Here is a 16,574-nt window from a genome sequence, read left to right on the forward strand (position 1 = left end):
AAAAGCTGGAAAAGGCAAGGAATGAATTCTGTCCTAGAGCATCATCCCTGTTTGACCCTTTTTCAACATTTGGCTCCAGAACTCTAGGAGGATAAATTTGTTGCTTAAGCCACTAAATTTCCTATAATTAATTACAGCAAGAATGTAAACTAATGGTGTTAAAGTTGCCCCAGCCAGCTTACTTTCTGCAGTTAGACAATGGTGGGATCTGATTGTCATTATGTTGATATGGTGGCTAGTTTTATTGTGCCCTGAAATTGACCAAGCTCTTAGACTTAATGTCAAGCTAACTGGAAATACAGAGGCTACAGAAATAGGCTAAATTACACTGATGAATCCAGGAAGTATAAGAGAACTGGTCCAGTCTCTTCAAATGGGAAGAAGAGGATAGAGTTGCCATTAACTGCATTTGTGGAGACTAAAGCACAGTTTGCAAAAGCAGCTGGGGAAATGTTTTAGAAATGCTAAGTTTAGGGTATCTGTTAGCTATCCAAGTGGATGTGTCAATAGTTGGATACATTAATGTGGAAATCAGAGACGTGGCCTAGGTTGCATATTTATCTGTTATCTACAAACCTCTCTCTCTTATCTTTTCTCTTGATAAGGAAAAATGCCTAAGGACAGATTACTATGACCTTATAACATTAATAGAACTTAAAATAAGAAAACAGAAACAAGACTGAGAATTTTCCAGCAAGATTTAGGAGGATATCTAGGAGACTGTTCAGAAAATCAAATGTACAGAGTATTAAACAGGAAGGGAGTTATCGGCTGTGTCCAATTCTTATGCAAGTGGTATATGATATCTGTACTTTTGCAACATGCTTTTTACTCAAAAAAGCCTTTGATAAAATCCAACACCCATTTCTGATAAAAACCCAACATGCTTTTTACTCAACTTTGTAAGATTTTGTCTAGGATAATATGAGTTCATTTTTAGTGCTTTAAAATACATGTGAGTGTCCTTTAAATTGATTTTTGTTGTTGTTTATTATTTCCTATTTTAAAAATGCTCTATGAACATACATGACCCATCTCATTTTTTGTGTGTGTATGGACAGTCATTTAGCGAATATGCCTAGGAGTAGAATTGTGTTATCAGTTATGCCTATTTCAGCTTTACTATATAATTGATAATTTGCTTTTCAAAGTGATTATATGAATTTAAATTCCCACAAGCACTATTCTTCACTGAGTATTATGAACTTCAAAAATTTTGCCAAATTTGTAGGTATGTAATGGAATCTCATGTTTTTAATTTGAATTTTCTTTATTTCTAGGGAGGTTGAGCATTTTCATATGTGGATATCTTCTATGCTATGCTCTAATATATTTTGCTCACATTTTTATTTTTTGACAGCCTCTTAAATTGGTTTGTGGCAAATATTTATGTACTTTAGATGTTAATACCTTGCTGAATATATACATTGCAAACACCTCATCATTAGAGTTTATATCATAGCTACTCTTTTAATTTTTATAGGGTCATATTATAAATAGAAATTTAAAGTTTTGTGTTTGAAATTTTATCTTGGTGGTTTGTGCCTTTTTTATTTTCAAGTATAAATTCCAAAATAAATTTATTTTCTATTATAAATTCCAAAATTTCCCATGGAGGGAAAAAACAATCACCTGGGAATAAAATGGCTAATGCATCAAAGATGGAAATTCAGTTTGATATTCTAATAAATCAGCACCCAGTACTATAGTTTGGGGTATGTTTTAGGCAGAAATAATGAAATAATGGGACTTTAAAGACAATAAATTTGCAGGAAAGACTTTTTTTCCTTTTTAAATGGTTGTTCCTGCAGCATATGGAATTTCCCACGCTAGGGGCCAAATTGGAGCTCAGCCATAGGCCTACACCACAGCTACAGCAACACCAAATTCTATGTTGCAGCTCGTGGCAACACCAGATCCTTGACCCACTGAGTCAGGCCAGGTATTGAACCTGCATCCTCATAAAGTCTTTGTCAGGATCTTATCCTGCTGAGCCACAGCAAAACTCCTAGAGGAAAGGCTTTTAAACATCTCTGAAATGATTTTAGGTTGCTATCATGTAGTTAGTATTTTTTTTTCTTATTAGTTGTCCACGTCTTAACATATAAATATATATTGAAAGATCAAGAAATAATTGCTTAAAAGATCTTATTTTTGGCTATTATGTCAGGCAACTGACTTATAAATTTAGGCAAACTGATTTTTAGCTTATTTCCATAATTTTTAAACCATTAAAGTTATATAGAAAGTTATTTTGATGCAATATAATCAACCTAACTTTATGTAAACAATATGTCTTATATGATCCCAACATTAAGAACACAAACTGAAGGCTCAATACTGAATTTTGATAAATTTAGATTTGAGGAGATTATAATTTATCATTTAGAATATCACATAGAATTTAAATACAACTAATATGAAGTATTATCCTCTGCTAGGTAAGGTTAATAATTTTTACTTAATTTGTTTTTGTGACACTTTACAAAGAATATTAAATACATTAAAAAACCCCAAATTACCATATTATAGAAGATAAGCTGATCTTTTAGTGGAAACCAACTCAAAATTTATTATTCAGCTTTCATTTTTCAGTATTAATCTTTATTTTAAATGTAAATTCTTTAGTCTTTGATTTTTAACAACTTTATTGAAATATAACTTGTGTATAATGAACCACATACACTTAAAGAATATAATCCAATGCGTTTTGACACGTGCATACAAATGTGCCATTACCAACATCACAGCCAAGATACTATACATTTCCATTACCCATAAAATGTTTTGTGCCCTTTTGCAGTCCCTTACTACCTCCATCTCAAGGCAACCATTGACTTGAGATGGGCACCAGCATCATTGAGAACAATGGTGACTTTTGTCTCTAGGCCAGGGCCGATGATAGGAAATGCTGTTATAGAACTAAGCTCCCTGACGACAATAGAGAGGATTATATCCCAAAATAATAGAGGCATAATGAAAACACTTAAACATCTACAGAATCATGGGAGTAATTATTGTAATGGGTAGCAAAATCTAAAGCTCAGATGTCCTTAGGGGAAAGAAGGATGCTCAACCTATGGGGCAAAATCTATTTCAGTAGAGATGATCAAACAGAAGCCTCCAAAATTCCCCACCCAGGCAAGGCAGTAAATAAGAATATCTCCTCTTGGGAGGGATAAATACATACTACATCTCATGGTAACCACAAACCAGAAACATATAGATATACACACAAAAGAGAGAAAAAGGAATCCAAATATAACAGTAAAGATACAGTCCTCAAATCATAAGGGGAGAGAGCAAAAGAAGGAACAATACTTATAAAAACAACCAGAAAATAACGAACTAAATGATAATAAATATATATCTATCAATTATTTTAAATGTAAATGGATTAAATATTTCAATCAAAAGACATAGAATGGCTGAGTGGATAAAACCCCCCACAAGACCCACATATATGCTGTCTATGAGAGACTCCCTTCAGATCTAAACACACAGACTGAAAGTGAGGGGATGGAAAAGGATATTCCATGCAAATGGAAAAGAAAAGATAGCTGGGCTAGCAATACTTAGACAAAATAGACTTTAAAGACTGTAACAAGAGAAAAAGAAGGACATTACATAATAACAAATTGATTAATTCAGCAATATATAATAGTTGTAAACATCTATGCATCCAACATAGGAACACTTAAGTACATAAATATAAATGAACATAAAGGGAAAATTTTACATTACACAATAATGATAGCAGACTTTAACACACCACTTAGATCAATGGACAGATCATCCAGGAAGAAAATAAGGAAACATTGACCTAAAATGATACATTAGAGCAAAGGGTCTTTATATTTATAGAACCTTTTAATCAAAGGACTATACATATTCTCTTCAAGTGCATATGTAGTATTTTCCAGAATAGATCATATAATAACACATAAAACAAGTCTCAAAAACTTTAAAAAGATTGAAATCATGGCAGGCATCTTTACTGACCACATCAACATGAAACTAGAAATCAAATATAAGGAAAACTGGGAAACCCACAAACAGGAGGCTAAAGTATGCTGCTAACAACCGATGGGTCACTGAAGAAACCAAGAAGAAATTTGAAAATCTATGTTGGATGCATAGATTGAGACAATTGAAAATGGAAACATAGCAATCCAAAAACATATGGGATGCAGCAAAAGTAGTTTCAAGAGGGAAGTTTATGTAGTACAAGCCTACCTCAAGAAACAAGAAAAATCTTGAATAATATAAACTTAGACCTAAACAACAAGAAATTACAAGTTTTGGCAAGATTGTGGAGAAAGAAAAACTTCATTCCTTATTGGTGGGAATATAAATTGGTGCATTTGCTATGGGAAACCCTATGGCGGTTCCTCAAAAAAAATAAAAATAGAATTACCACATGATCCAATAATTCTGTTTGTGGGTATTTGAAAACAAAAACAGTGATTAAAAAAGATATAAGCACCCCTCTACTCATCACAGAATTATTTACAATAGTCAAGATATGGAATCAACCCAAGTGTCCATCAATAGATGAATGAGTAAAGATGTGGTATATATACAAAGAAATACGACTCAGCCATAAATACTATTGCCATTTGCCATAACATGGATGAATTTAGAGAATATTATGCCAAGTGAAATAAGTTAAACAGAGAAAGACAGGATATGATTTCACTTGTGTGGAATCTGAAGAAAACAAATGAACAACCATAGCAGGAATAAACTCATATATGCAGTGAAAAAACTGGTGCTTTCCAGGTGGGAGGCAGGTAGGTGGATGAGTGAAATAGGTGAGGAAGATTAAGAGGTACAAACTTCTATTATAAAATAAAGTCACAGTAATGTATATAGCATAGGGGACATAATTAATAATATTGTAATAACTGGTGACAGTAACTAGATTTGTCATTTTGTAATGTATAAAAATATTAATATGTATAGTGTATAGCTGAACCTACTAATGTTGCAGGTTAGTTATACCTCAATTTTAAACAAAGTAAAATATAAATTGTCTTTCACTTCTCATTTCTAAGAAGTAAGTACAATGTCCTGGTGGGCATTTGCATTCTGAATACAAACTTTTCTATCCATGGGATTACTTCACTGACTTGTTCATCAGGTGACTTCAAGGACTATCTACTTTGAGTTGGGCCTTGGGCTGGAAAAGGCTTCTATCAGATTTAGTCTGTGATACAAACTTTCAACTTAAGCTGTACAGTGCAGTGGACAGTACAATAGTACAGTTTTCTGTGATGGTAAAGAGCACCATTTAGACTTTGTCAAGCTTCAATGGGAAAATTAAAATGTATACCTTTAGGAGTTCCTGTTGTGGCTCAGCCAGTTAAGAATCTGACTAGTATTCATGAGGATGTGGGTTTGATCCCTGGCTACATTCAATGGGTTAAGGATACAGCATTGCTGCAAGCTGTGGTGTAGGTCGCAGATGTAGTTCAGATCTGGCACTACTGTGGCTGTAGCATAGGCTGGCAGCTGAAGCTCTAATTTGACCCCTAGCCTGGGAACTTCCATATGCTGTAGTGCAGCCTTAAATGAAAAAAAGAAAATAAAAGTATACCGTTATGGTTTTGAAGAAAACCCTATCCTCTATGCCAATAATTACACAGCTGTTCTTAAGGGCTCTTCTCTACCCCTATGTGGATGTAGATGTGGCATGAGTAAGAAGTGATGAGAACCATCTTTTCCCAAGATGTTTCTGTTGAGTGACATCACATTGGTAGCTTAAAATTAACTATGATGGGAGTATTTATACCAGGGCACTTGGAAAATGCTATAAAATGGGGATTTTTTAAGCTGAATATTTTGTACATTTACCCTCCTAACATTGGACATGGGGATCTGAACCACCTGCTTTTACAACATATTGTTCATTCTGCCCTTGCCCATGCCCAGTCTTTTATGTGCTAATTCCATTTTATGATGGATTACTTTTGGGCCTGGCTGACCTTGAGACTTGGTGGTTGTAATAGAACCAAGGTCATGATTAGCAGCTCTGGCTGCATTGCCATTCAATGTCTTGTGATCAGGCATTCAGTCTCAACCAGGCCTCACTAAGTAGAAGCAGTGGTAAGTAGAGGACTGGACATAAATAGAACCAGAAAGAACTTCACAGAAAAAGAGATATAGCAATGTTGGGATGTGATGATGGATCCATTGGTTCTGTCATATATTATACTGCTCAGAAACTGCTATCCTGATATTATGATGAAACATCTGTCTGAAGGTTCAGCTGAGATGCTAACTTGAGATGAAATGTTGCCTACCTAAAGAGACAAAAGACCTGTACTCTGAAAACTATAAGACACTGATGAAAGAAATCAAAGATGACACAAATAGATGGAAAGATATACCATGCTCGTGGATTGGAAGAGTTATTATCAAAATGACTATACTATCCAAGGCAATCTACAGATACAATGCAATCCCTATCAAATTGCCAAGGACATTTTTCACAGAACTCAAACTAAATATTTTAAAATTTGTTTTGAAGCACAAAAGACCCAGAATAGCCAAAGCCATCCTGAAAAAGAAAAATGGAGCTGGAGGAATCAGGCTCCTGGACTTCAGACTATACTACAAAGCTACAGTCGTCAAAACCATATGGTACTGGCACAAAGACAGAAATATAGATCAGTGGAAGAGGATAGAAAGCCCAGAATTAAACCCACACACCTACAGCCAACTAATCTATGACAAAGGAGTCAAGAATATACAATGGAGAAAAGATAGCCTGTTTCAATAAGTTGGTGCTGGGAAAACACCATACACAAAAATATACTCGAAATGGATTAAAGACTTAAATGTAAGACCAGGCAGTATAAAACTCTTAGAGGAAAACACAGGCCAAACACTCTCTGACATAAACCACAGCAACATCTTCTCAGATCCACCTCTTAGAGTAATGACAGTAAAACCAAAAATAAACAAATGGGACCTACTCAAACTTAAAAGTTTCTGCACAGCAAAGGAAACCCTTATCAAAATGAAACGACAACCCACAGAATGGGAGAAAATCTTTGCAAATGAATCGGCTGACAAGGGATTCATCTCCAAAATTTATAAACACTTCCTACCACTCAATACCAAAAACACAAACAACCCCATCAAAAAATGGGCAGAAGATCTAAACAGACAATTTTCCAAAGAAGACTTACAGATGGCCAAGAAACACAAGAAAAGATGTTCAACATCACTCATTATTAGAGAAATGCAAATCAAAACCATGCTGAGGTACCACCTTACACAAGCCTGAATGGCCATCATCAAAAAGTCTACAATTTCTTTGTGTCAGTATCATATGACTTTGATGACTGTAGCTTTGTAGTATAGTCTGAAGTCCAGGAGCCTGATTCCTCCAGGGTGTCGAGAAAAAGGAACCCTCTTACACTGTTGGTGGGACTGTAAATTGGTACAACTACTGTGAAAAACAGTATGGGGATTCCTCAGAAAACTACAAATAGAACTACCATTTGATCCAGCAAATCCTACTCCTGGGCTTCTATCCAGAGAAGATCATGACTCGCAAAGACACATGTATTTTAATGTTCACTGCAGCACTATTTTCAATAGCCAGGACATGGAAACAACCTAAATGTCCATCAACAGAGTGGATCAAGAAGATTTGGTACATATACACAATGGAATCTTACTCAGCCATTAAAGAGAACGAAATACCAGCATTTTTAGCAACATGAATCGACCTAGAAATTATCATGCTAAGTGAAGTGAGTCAGACAATGAGACACCAACATCATATGCTATCACTTAACATGTGGAAACTGAAAAAAGGACAGAATGAACTTCTTGGCAGAACAGATACTGACTCACAGACTTTGCAAAACTTATGTTTCCAAAGGAGACAGTTTGAGATGTGCTGGGGTTGTGGGATGGAAATCCTATAAAATTGGATTGTGATGATCATTGTACAACTATAAATGTAATAAATTCATTTAATAATAAAAAAATAAAAAAAGAAAAAAAAATTAAAGTTTGCAATTATGTGTGTGCCATACTCTACAAAACAACTCCAGGATGTAATACTTGCCTTTTTTTTTAATGGTTGGTTTTAGGGTTGTGTCCAGCAGTCAGGATATACAGGCTCTGAAAAGTTAAAAGTAGGAGTGGTTCTGCATTCCATCATTACATGTGAGGGGCTAGAAGAATGTGTAGCTCCCATTCCTGTAGTTCCATTTTCTGTGGATCTAGATGTTCTGTTTCTCAATGCGGGAATACGTCTCTAAGAGCAAGAGCCTCATAAACGTTATGCCATAGCTGAACCTTGGGCCAAGAGAACAGAAACAAGGAAAAGAGTTACTACCCTGGTAGGAGTAAATGGCCCTGATCAACAGAAGAATATAAGGATGCTGTTAAATTGCTGGGATAGATTAGCATATATGAGGAAAACATGTGATTTCTTAGGGTATCTATATTTTAGGTTCAATTTTGGTGATAAATTGATAAGTGCAGCCGTAGCTGTGGCCTGAGAAAGCATCATGATTAGGAGCTCATATCCCTTATAATTGAGAGTCTGGGTCATCTCCCCTCACACCCAACATCAGATAAGCCTCCTAGGCAAGGGAGGACTAGCTGAGGATAAGGGGAACCTAGAAAGTATAATTGGGGAGATAAGTACCATTTTTAGACACCCAAAACCAACTGAAGTGGCAGGGGCCATATAGTTTATTTAGCTAACTTTCTTAGATCAGTCAGAATACTCGAGGAAGAAAGATAAAATCAGAAATCTCAACCAGAATACTGGAGGAGCTATTCCCAAATGGGGTGCAGTAATTAGACAAAGTGTTTTTGAGAGCTATAAGATTTGGGCTCTAGTGGATGTTATGATAGGCCTTTAAGATCCTTCTTTAGGCACAGGACACTTATTTCCCAACTTCTGCCAAAGTCTTATAGTTGAGACACTCTCTGCTAATTGCCTTTGGCCCAGGAGAATTACCTCACTTAAGGTTATGCCCTGTCTATAAAGATAGACAGTATAGTTCATGGTGGGTTAAAGAATACAAAAGTGCCGCCCTATTTACCCAGTTTTAGAAAACTAAAGTCTCCAGGGGGTGAGCTGAGGCCATTGTTACAGTTGCATTGCAGTCAACTTCTGCCTCTGCCCATTTATTTTCCTCATTCATTAGCTATGATGTGTGGTGTAGAACATAAGAGTCCTAGAAAGTTTAGATTGTACATTAATGTTGAATGCTAATCAGGCAATAGGATAGCAGAATTATTACTATGTGGCCATACATGAGTTACAGTAAGTTTTTTTTTCTTTCAAAAACAGGTTTGTTGAGGTTTAAGTTACATAATGTAAATTGGGGTTAATGAGTTTTAACATATAGTCACACATGTAAATACATTCCACTTTTTTGGAGGGGGGGCTAGATTCCTACAGAGATGGTCATGTCTTTGAATAAGGACAATTTTAGTGTTTCCTATTTTTCTTGCCTTATTGAACTAGCTGAAGCTTTGAATAAAGCACTGGATGGAAATGTTGAGTCATTTTGAACTTAGGAGAAGTGATCTTGCCTTGTCTAAATTTCAGAGCAAAGGCATTCAAAATTGCTTCATGAAGTCTATTAGTCATCTATTTATGTAGATGCTTTTCATCACTAAGAAAGTTGCATATACTCTTAGGCATTGAGAATAAAAGGAATTGAATTTTGTCAAGTTGCTTTTTTCCTGTTTCTATTGTGACAAACGTGTCTTTCCTTTAATTATGTTAATGTAGTAAATAACATTGTTTTGAATATTTTGTTGAATGACCCTTTCTTCTTGGGATGTGACTATGTGAATTCAATCTATCATCCTTTTATATATTGTTTGGTATAATTTAAAAATGTTAATTTTCTGTCAATGTTTATAAGATATATTTTCTGGAATTCTTTTTATTGGCTATATTTCAGTTTTGCTATTGTTGTTAGGATTATGCTGGCCTAATAAAGCAAGCTGAGAAGTGTGCTTTCTCTATTTTCTGGAAATGTTTGTATGAATTTAAGTTCTGTAAAATATTCAAACAAAAAATTTTTAGTGAAAACTTTTTGGTCTAGAATCTTCCTTCTGAGGACATTTTTAGTAAATGTATTTACAAATTCAGTTTTTAGAAGTATATGTAGGCTATTAAGAGTTGAGAAAATTTCATATGTAAGGTTTGGGAAGTTGTATTTGTCAAGGAATTTGTCCTATTTATTTATTTATTTATTTATTTATTTTCCTTGCAGCACCTGCTGCATGCACAATTCCTGGGCCAGGGCTTGAACCCATGCCACATCAGTAACCCAAGCCACTGAAGCGACAACCCCAGATCCTTAAACTACAACAAGGGAACTCTGAATTTTGTCCATTTTATTCAAGTTACATTACTTACTAACATATGGTTTATATTATTTAATGAATTTTCATTCACATTTATGGTGGCTCAGGGTTTTACAGAATATATGCTTTCAGCTTTATTAATCGTGTTGTCATTTTCTCCTTATTTTTGAGAATACATTAATTAGATACAGAATTTCAGGCTGACAGTTTTTTTCTTTTAGATATTCTTTAGTCTTTGTCCTATTGTGTTTCTAGTGAAAAATATCAGTCACAATTTGTATGTTTTTCCTCTGTATGTGAAGTAATTTTTATCTGGTTTTACTTATTTGTGTGAAGTCTGGTTAAATTTCTTTGCCCCTTTCTCTAGGTTGAAGTCCTTTAAATTCCAGCTCAGCATACATAGTACTGTACCAGAGTTCACACCCTCAGTGATCACCAGATAACTTTTGTCTTGCTGGGCCATCAGGGCTCTCAGAACCACTGCTTTGACTTGTAGTCACTGTGTCTGAATATAAACACCCTAAGAAAATGTCACCTGACAATCCAGGCTCACCTTCTTGCCTTCCTTCCTATCTTTTCCTGGATCTTGACCCAGTAGTTCTTCTCTTTGATAACTTAGCTTTTAGATCTTTGATGCTTAGGGAAAAACACACATGTGCGTGCGCACACACACACACACACACACACACACACAAACATACACGTTATATGCTTAGCCTGCTTATATAATTGCCTTCAATGAGAGAGTTGATCCAAATAACATAGTCACCCATTATTAAATGTGGAAATCCCACTTGTACTTTGTCATTAGATTAGTACTTCTATGTAGTTGGTTTTTATATTCTCCATTTGATGATTTAGAAAAAAAATACATGCTCTTTATATAACACTTTTTCTAGCCTTATATGATGAAACACACATATATACATACATATATTTATATGTACACACATCTATGTCCTTGTGTACATACATATATATTTCATAATATTAAATTTCATTGTTGAAGTATTGAAGGTTTTGGTTTTGGAGGACAGAACAAATAAGTCTGCAAAACTTTGAAATATTTTTTCTTTTCTTTTCTTTTTATTTTCTTAGGGCCTCCCCCATGGCATATGGAGGTTCCCAAGCTAGGGGTTGAAACAGAGCTGCCCCTGCTGGCCTACACTACAGCCATAGCAGTGCAGGGTCCAAGATCCATCAACAACCTACCTCACACCTCAGTGCAATGCCAGATCCTTAACCCACTGAGTGAGGCTAGGGATTGAACCTTTGTCCTCATGGGTACTAGTCAGATTCATTTCTACTAAGCCACAACAGGAACTCCCTAAAATATCTTTTCTTGATTTTTAAAAGTAAATCATAGCTATAAAAATTTATAGGAGTTCCCATCATGGCTCAGCGGTTAATGAACCCAACTAGCATCCATGAGGATGCAGGTTTGATCCCTGACCTTGCTCAGTGGGTTAAGGATCCGGTGTTGCTGTGAGCTGTAGTGTAGGTTGCAGACACTGCTCGGATTCCCCATTGCTATGGCTGTGGCTGTGGTGTAGGTTGGTGGCTACAGCTCTGATCAGACTCCTAGCCTGGGAACCTCCATATGTGGTGGGTGTGGCCCTAAAAATACCAAAAAAAAAAAAAAACCAAAAAAACCCAAACTTCAACTGATATAGAAATGAAGTAAAAGGTTAAAGCTCTCTATACTTTTGGTATCCCTAGTTATGAAATGATTGTTAGTTGTCTGCTGAACATATTGTAAATATTTTTCATTTTGACAGTATCATTTAACATAGCTTAAAATGACTGCATCAGAATAGCCATGTCAGTGTAATTGCATTAGAGTGCCCATTTTATCCTTATGAAGTAATCCTGTATGGTTGATTCACATAAGTTTTAACATGTGATGGACTCTGAAAAATCCTGTAACAGAGAAATCTAGTTTAACCCATTGCTTCTCCAAATGATTTGCGGTCCAAACTTTTTTTCAGTTAATACATATAATATCCTATTATGGAACAGTCTTTGTTAAATACTGATTTTTTTTACTTCTGATTTTCATAGGTATCCTGTTAAAATTATTATTAAATGGAAAAGTTAAATTAACTTGAGATTTACTATATTGGAAAGTCAGCAAGTAAAATGAATTACAAGCAGAATAGCTGATGCTTTATTTAAAGTTCATTCCTGAATGAGTTTGCTAGGGCTGCTGTAACAAAGTACCATAAACTGAGTGGCTTAAGCACAGAAATTTATTGTTTCATGGTTCCAGGGGCTAGAAGTCAAGATCCAAGTGTCAGAAGGATTTATGGCCTCAGAGGGCCATGAGGGAGAATCTGTTCCATTCCTCTCCCCTAGCAGCTGATGCTTTATGGGCAAGCTTTGGCTCCTTGGCTTGCAGAGAATCACCCCCCTGTCTGCGTTCATCTTTATGCGGCATTCTCCCAGTGCGCATATACCTATATCCAAATTTCCTTATAAGGATACCAATGAAACTGGATTATGAGCCACTCTTAAGACCTCATCTTAATTAATTACATCTGCAAAATCTCTATTTCCAAATAAGTCACATTCTGAGGTACTGGAAGTAAGAATCTCAATATATAAATTTTGATGGGATGCAATTCAATCCATAACAATAGTCTTTCTGAGAGGAGAAATGTCCGTTGTGTAAATTCTTTTAAATCAGTCTCCTACCTGTTGGCTCATATTCAGGAAAATGGGAAATAGAAAATAAAAGGTAAGAAGATTGGGTACTATTAAAGATAAAGGCTCTGCTTTTTCAAAGAAGAAAATGAGGCTGCATACTGGGAATAAGATTTAGGGGAAATTATAACAGTGGTGAGGAGGAAATATATTTTCCCAGAAAAGGATTAATGTATAATAAACTTTATCTTCTAACTACACTGTAGTTATATAAAAATAAAGGATTAATCAACTTTATAGTTGGGTATGCTATGTTATTGGCAATGGCTATACAAAATACAACTCTTTTAGAGTTCATTTTCTCCAAAGTCAGTAGCCATTCTATCTATAAATTATTTAACTGTAGCATTTTAGGATTTGTTCAGCCTGGAATAACCTCAAAGAGCATATGGAGAATGTCTGTTTAGTAATGGAGAACACCTGGCGCAAAATATGTGTAGCGTGCTGCTTTAATAAATATACTATACAGAATTTCTATGCGAAGCCTTTGATACCTGACAAACAAGAAGCATCTGTTCTCTTACGAAATTAACTCACAGTTAGGCAACCCATAAGGTAAGGATCCCTATAGCAAAAAGACTAGACTTATTTACTGAGTACTTGAGAGCAAGGCTTGCATTCATTTTTATTTCCTTAAATTTCTGGGATGAAGGACTATAAACGGTGTGTTCAATTATGTTTATGAAATATTTTGATGGAACAAAGAAAGAGTGATGGTGTTAGATAAATGTAGTGCTCATTTCTAGATACTTAATGCTCTCATTGATACTGAAGTTTAGGCTTTGATATCAAATAATTCTAGGATCAAATCTCAATTCTGGCACTTGTGAGCTGTGATATATTTGTAAATTACTAAACTATTTTGAGCCCTAGTTTTCTTAGCTGTCAAAAAGAAATAATTACCTATATCACAAAGTAAGATTGAGAGATAAAACTGCTGCTACTTTAATACCGGTCATTATTATCATATTTTGCCTAGATGAAAATAACTGCTTCATAACTAGATTACTTAAATTAATCATGTGCTCCTCCAATTCATTCTCTGTCCAGGAGCCAGGGCAGTCTCTCTAAGATAAAAACCTAATCAGGTACCCCTGCTACTTAGCTCTCCAATGTTTATTTCACTAAGAATAAAACCCAGATTTCATGGAGCCAGTTAAGATCCTTCACAATCTGATTCTCTGTTTCCATCCTTCTTCTTCACTAATGTGATGGTTAATTTAACATGACAATTTCACTGGTACATGGAATACTCAGGTTAAATATTATTTCTAAGTATGCTTCTGGATGAGGTTAGCATTTGAATGAGTGGGCTGAAGAAAGCAAATAGCCCTTCTCCTGTGGGTGGGTCCTCATCCAATCAGTATGTATGAAGAGGGAGGAAGAAGAGATTAGCTATTGATAGTTTCCTTGGGAACCCTGAGTAATGCAGCAATCCATACTACAATCCATACATACTGCAGTAAGTTGCACAACTTTTCTGTGGAAACCTGGTGCTTTTTTCCTACAATCAAGATGGGGATCTGTCCTAAAATAGTCACCTATCCAGATTGCTTCTTCCTCACCTCCTCACCTACTTTTTCCTTTTCTCCCTGATGGATTACTTGATTAAATATTAGCTTTCTTTTAAGTTGGATTTTTTTGTTTGTTTGGCCATGCCCATGGGCACACTGAAGTTCCTGGAGCCAGGAATGGAACCTGTGGCATAGAAACCACCAGAGCCACTGCAGTGATACCAGATCCTTAACCTGCTGTACCACAAGGGACCTCCCTGGATGTTTTTTTTTTTTTAATTCAATGAATTTGATTATATTTATAGTACAACCATCATCACAGTGTAATTTTACATTTCCATCCCCAAACCCCAGTCCATCCATTTCCCTGCACCTGTCTCCTTTGGTAACCATGTCTGTGAGTCTGTTTCTGTTCTGAAAATAAGTTCATTGTATCCCTTTTTTAGCTTCCACATATAATTTATAGCACATGATATTTGTATCTCACTTTCTGATTAACTTCACTTAGAATGGTAATTTCTAGGTCCATCTATGTTGCTGCAAGTACAATTATTTCATTCCTTTTTATGGCCAATACTCCATTGTGTATATCTTCTTTACCCACTCTTCTGTCAGAAGACATTTAGGTTTCTTCCATGCCTCTCTATTGTATATAGTGCTGCAATGAATGTTGGGGTACATGTCATGAGTCATGGTTTTTGAGTCATGGTTTTCTCAGGATTGATACCCAGGAGTGGGATTGCTGTCTCATATGGTAATTCTACTTTTAGTTTTTTTTTTTTTGGCTTTTCTAGGGTTACACCCACTGCATATGGAAGTTCTCAGGCTAGGGGTCTAATCGGAGCTGTAGTTGCTGGCTTACACCACAGCCACGGCAACTCAGGATCTAAGCCATGTCTGTGACCTACGCCACAGCTCATGGCAATGCTGGATCCTTGACCCACTGAGCGAGGCCAGGGATCGAACCTGCAACCTTATGGTTCCTAGTACTTGTTGTTTTTTTGAGGAAACGCCATATAGTTTTCTACGGTAGTTACACCAGTTTACATGGCCACCAAAAGAGTAAAAGTATTCCCTTCTCTCCACACCCAATCCAGCATTTATTGTTTGTAGCCTTTTAATGGTGGCCATTCTGGCTGGTGTAATGTGGTATTGCATAGTAGTTTTGATTTGCGTTTCTCTAAAAATTAGTGATGTTAAATATCTTTTCCTGTGTTTTTTGGTCCTCTGTAGGTATTCTTTAGAGACTCCTCTGATTAGATCTGCCCACTTTCTGATGGGATTTGATTTTTGGTACTGAGCTGCAGGAGGTGTTTATATATTTTGGAGATTAATCCCTTGTCAGTTGCTTCATTTGCAAATATTTTCTCCATTCTGTGGGTTGTCTTTTCGTTTTGTCTAGGGTTTCCTTTGCTGTGCAGAAAGTTTTAAGTTTAATTAGGTCCCATTTGTTTGTTTTAATTTTCATTACTCTAGGAGGTGGATCTGAGAAGATACTTCTGTGATTTATGTCAGAGAGTGTTGGCCTATGTTTTCCTCTTAAGAATTCAATAGTATGAGGTCTTACATTTAGGTCTTTAATCCATTTTGAGGTTTTTTTTTTTTTTTTTTGTGTGTGTGTGTGTGTGTATGGTATCAGGGAGCGTTCTAATTTCATTCTTTTACATGTAGTTGTCCAGTTTTCCCAGAACCACCTATCGAAGGGACTGTCTTTTCTCCATTGCATATTGACTCCTTTGTCATAGATTAATTAACCTTGCTGGGTAGAGTAATCTTGGTTGGAGGTTTTTTTCCTTTCATCACTTTAAGTATATCATGTCACTCCCTTCTGGCCTGCAGAGTTTCTGCTGAAAATTCAGCTGATAACCTTATCAGAGTTCCCTTGTATGTTACTTGTTTCTTTTCCCTAGCTTCTTTCAAAATTTTCTCTTTATCTTTAATTTTGGTCAGTTTGATTAATATGTGTCTCAGGGTGTTATTTCTTGGGTTTATTTTATG

This window comes from Phacochoerus africanus, chromosome 3 (assembly GCF_016906955.1).
Source record: "Phacochoerus africanus isolate WHEZ1 chromosome 3, ROS_Pafr_v1, whole genome shotgun sequence".
NCBI classification, from domain to species: domain Eukaryota; kingdom Metazoa; phylum Chordata; class Mammalia; order Artiodactyla; family Suidae; genus Phacochoerus; species Phacochoerus africanus.